At 41.4% G+C, this 4,972-nt stretch overlaps 1 non-coding gene across 1 annotated transcript; it reads left to right on the forward strand.

The window, feature by feature from the left end:
- Positions 1–4,487: 4,487 nt before the first annotated feature.
- On the forward strand, positions 4,488–4,617 carry LOC114238569 (small nucleolar RNA SNORA11). The gene has a single exon (XR_003623902.1). It is a non-coding gene; the product is annotated as a small nucleolar RNA SNORA11 (small nucleolar RNA).
- Positions 4,618–4,972: the final 355 nt, after the last annotated feature.

Genomic DNA, 4,972 nt, shown 5'->3' on the forward strand with positions numbered 1-4,972 from the left:
ATGGCTGAGAATAGTCCCAAATTAATGACAGATACCAAACCACAGATCCAGGAAGCTCAGAGAACTCCAAGCAGACTAGAGGGTGAAAAAACCACCTTAACTCTGAAGGAACACGTGTAAGAATCAGAGAGACCTTCCTGCCAGGAACCGTGCAAGACGGAAGAGAGTGAACTGACATCTTTAAAGTGCTGGAGAAAAAAGAAACCTAGAATTCTATATCTAGAGAAATTATTCTTTAAAAATGGATGAGAAAAAAGTAATTTCTAAAACAAAACTGAAGGAACTCATTGCCACCTGACCTGCCACACAGAAATATCAGAAGTTCTTTGGGTAGAAAGGAAACTGCATAGATCAGATACTTGTATTTGTACAAAGAAGGTAATATTGCTGGAGAAGGAATGGATGGAGGTTAAAATAAAATATTTTATTTTTCTTGTTCTTAGTTGATCTAAAAGTAGTTGTTCTTTTTAAAACAGTAATAATAACAATGTATTGGTTGACTAAGTGAGATGAATGATAACAATGACGGGAGAACCAGGAGGGAAAATGTGGGAATAGCCAGTACCTGTACCACATGGAGCTGTAGAGTGTTGTTGTTGTTTTTTTTTTTAAATATTATTCCTCCCCATATTTATTTATTTATTTATAAGCAGATGTTCATTTTAAATTAATTATTTATTTATTTTTGGCTGTGTTGGGTCTTCATTTCTGTGCGAGGGCTTTCTCTAGTTGTGGCAAGTGGGGGCCACTCTTCATCACCATGCGCAGGCCTCTCACTATCGCGGCCTCTCTTGTTGCGGAGCACAGGCTCCAGACGCGCAGGCTCAGTAGTTGTGGCTCACGGGCCCAGTTGCTCCGCGGCATGTGGGATCTTCCCAGACCAGGGCTCAAACCCGTGTCCCCTGCATTAGCAGGCAGATTCTCAACCACTGCGCCACCAGGGAAGCCCCTAGAGTGTTGTTTTGAAGGTGGACTAAGATGAGTGAAAAATGTACAGTGTACTCTCTAGGCCAAGAACTACAAATTTTTCAAGAAGTGTAAATGATATGCTAAGAAAATATGAAAATACAATAGTATAAAGTGCTCAACTGAACTCACAAAATGCACCAATAGGGAAAAAAGAGCAAATAAAATGACGATAAAACAGTTACAAAGATAGTAGATACCAATCCATCTGTATTAATAGTCATTTAAAATATGAGTTGTCTAAGTACACTAATTAAAAGACAGAGATTCGCAGAGTGGACATAAAGCAAAAACCCAACTATGTTGTCTACAACAAACCCACCTAAATATAAATATTTAGATAGAAAATCTCCCTAAAGAAAGAAACAGAGAAAGAAATACCATGCTACTAATCAAAAGAACACTAATCAAACAAAAGCTTGAGGAACTGTATTAATTTCGGACAATATAGATTTCAGAACAAGAAAGATAATCAGGAATGAAGAGTAACACGATAGATTCTCTAAGAAGCTATAACAGCACTAAGCATGCATGAACCTAACAATACATTAAAAATATGTCAAAATATATAGAGCAAGACTAATAGAACTGAAACGAGAATGTACAAATCCATTTTTGTAGTTGAAACTATAACATGCTTCTGTCGGTAATTGATCAAGGAGGCAGGAAATCAGATGATCTGTAAAACACTATCAATCAACTTGACCTAATTGAAATTTAGAGAGTTCTCCATCCAACAGCAGAACACACACTCTTCTCAAGCTCACATGGAGCATTCACAAAGGTAGACCACATTCTCAGCCTTAAAACACACCTTAACTGATTTAAAAGAATAGAAATCACACAAAGTATGTTCTGACCACAAAAGAATTAAACTAGAAGCAAGTAACAGAAAGAGGAGTGAAAAATCCCCAGATAGATGGAGAGTAAAGAACACACTTCTAAATAATCCATGAATCAAAGTCCAGAGAAACTTCAGAATACTTTTAACCAAATGAAAATAAAAAGTATCAAACTTTTCATTTTGATAGTTAGCTGTTGGAGGCTGCATTAGAAGTCTCATACCTGCATTAGAAGAGAAGTCTCAGATCAATAATCTGAGCTACCACCTCAAGAACCTAGAAAAAGAAGTGCAGAATAAACACAAAGCAAGCAGAAGGAAGGAGATAAAAAAATACGAGGAGAAATCAAGGAAATAAAAACACAAAAGCAATAGGAAGACACACACGTCCGTGCGTGCGTGCATGCACGCACCTGAACATCCTGCTCTAGCCTTCTTTCCAAGAATGGACTGAGTTCCTCTCTTTTCTCTGACATCTCCCTTTCCCACCACAGAGAGGTTCTGCCTGGGATGGACAAGGGTATTCTCTGTCCTCCAGGAACTGGGTGGCTGGGCTGTGTCCTCCAGGCTGGGCCCTTGGTGTGCAGAAGGTTCCTATACAACCTGGGCATCTCCTCTCGGGTCATGTGCATGTCGCTAACATTATTTTGCATATCAAACCCAAACCTTCTTTCTTTTTAAACTCACTTGGTACAGATTCTTGCCTCTCTAACTTCTCCCCTCATATATGTTGTGGGTCCATAAAGGTCAGGATTTCAGAAAGGTAAAAGGATGGTCCATCACCCATTGCTCAGAGAACTCTGCCCATTGACATGAAGGATGGTCTGGGAAGGTGCTCAGCATGGCGGCCACCATCCAAGATCTGTTTGTCACTTCTGTTCTAGAGCGTGGTTCCAAGTACCTTTCCCAAATGTCCCTTCCAGTTCTTCACCTGCAGGATGACCACTGTCCTACGTCTGCAAACCCTATTTCCAGGGATGTGCCCGGGGGTCGCTGCCACCTTGCTGGTGATACACAAGCTCTCATCTCTTGCCCTACACAGAATCACCGCATCTTTTGCTTAAGGAGCTACTGTTTTTTTTTTTTTTTAATTTTTAATTTATTATTTATTTATTATGTTTATTTTTGGCTGTGTTGGGTCTTTGTTTCTGTGTGAGGGCTTTCTCTAGTTGCAGCGAGCGGGGGCCACTCTTCATCGCGGTGCGCGGGCCTCTCACTATCGCGGCCTCTCTTGTTGCGGAGCAGAGGCTCCAGACGCTCAGGCTCAGTAGTTGTGGCTCACGGGCCCAGTTGCTCCGCGGCATGTGGGATCTTCCCAGACCAGGGCTCGAACCTGTGTCCCCTGCATTGGCAGGCAGATTCTCAACCACTGCACCACCAGGGAAGCCCCTTAAGGAGCTACTGTTAAGCCATGTATCTTTTACCTTTTTTTTCACTTTTTATTTTGAAATGTTTCAAACATATAGTGGATATTAAAATGAATATCCATATACACACCGCCTAGATTTCACTGTTAACATTTTGTTATATTGCTACATCTGCTGTTTTTAGCGGAAGTATTTTAAACCAAATAACATACATTGTGGCATTTAACCCTAATTACTTTAATGTTCTCCTCTAAAAATCAAGTACCCTTTCCTATATAATACCAATCCTATTTTCCACACCTAAGAAAATTAACAATCATTCTTTGTCATCATCTCATACTTATTAGAAAGTCAAGTGTCTCCTGTTGTTTCCAAGATATCTTTAAAATATGGTTCATGCAGATCAAGGACAGAATTTTTGATTTTTGATTTCTTTTTTTTTTTTTTTTTTTTTTTTGATTTTTGATTTCTTGTGTCACTTTTAAGCTAAATTGACTCCTCCCTCACCTCCCTTTTTCACTATATTGTTGGAGAGGCCAGGTCAGTGGCCTTGTAGAGGATCTGTCCTCTGGTGGGTCTGACTGTCCTGCAGTGGTTTAATGGCTCCCTATTTCCTGTCTCTGGAAAGGAGGTCCCTGAGCCCTGAGGTGGTTATGTCTGAACAATTTAAGCAGGAAACCACATTGGGGTTCCACAGGCTGCAGGCAGCAGCCTGACTGTTCCTTTTGCTCAAGTAGCTCTCTGGGTTTAGGAGCTGAAAGCTATTGGGGCGCACATCTGGAACCCTGAGTGTATCTAGCCCCGTCTACCTCAGGGCCCTGAGTTATTTCATCAGGGGCTATGAAAGGGGATTTTCTCATCTTACCACCTGTGGTTATTAGCTGGCCTAATTCCATACAGAAGATTTTTTTCTTATCAGTTGGGGCTATTTAGTAACCCCAAATATGGATTCTGCAGGAAAGGTGAATAAGGCCTTCATTCTTCCCCCTGCCTAACTGAATTTTCAGAGGAAAGCATTGGTATAACTCTTGGTTCTAAGGAAGGCAAGTTAGGGAAGGGTTTTTGTTTGTGTGTTTGCTCTCTTTGAGAATTATTATCAGCTCATGGATTTTTATAGGTTGAATGTGTTTCAGTCAACCATGGTTACTCTCCTTTCCGATGGTTTGCTTGTCTCCACTTTGGTTGGTGAGAGCCCTGTTAAGATGCTCTGGCATCCTTTCTCCTCATTTAGGGTTTGTCACGTTGGAGAGCAAATCTCAAGACTTGCCTTTATTCCAATTAGACATGATAGCTTGTTCAAGACCGTTAAGGTTGGGGTGTGCTCAGAGCAGGGGGCCTGAAGAAACGGCTCCTCTGTTCACAGCATACCCAACAGGAATCTGGGTGCATTGTGACAAGGGGCACAAAACTTGTGGCCTTCCTATGAACAAATACCCACCCCGTGTCCCCCTGCACCTCCACGTGGCTTCTGCACAGGACCAGTGGGACCGGGCTCAATACTGAAAGGAAAGCTACGGTATTTAGTGGGGGAGTTTGCCACCTAGAGCCTGTCTGGTCCGTGCATGGGTGGGCCATGAGTGGTCTTACAGACATAAAGGCTTAGAACCTCTCTTTTCAAGGAAAAAAAAAGAAAAAGAAAAATAGGTTCTATATGCCATTCTGGAAAAGGGAAAACTATGGAGACAGTAACCACGATAAAAAGATCAGTGGTTGCCAGGAGACCGGGGGGAGAGGAGAGATGAATACACAGAGCACGGAAGTTTCTAGAAGCAATGAAAATACTTTGAATGACATTATA

Source organism: Balaenoptera acutorostrata, chromosome 7, assembly GCF_949987535.1.
Source record: "Balaenoptera acutorostrata chromosome 7, mBalAcu1.1, whole genome shotgun sequence".
Lineage (NCBI taxonomy): Eukaryota > Metazoa > Chordata > Mammalia > Artiodactyla > Balaenopteridae > Balaenoptera > Balaenoptera acutorostrata.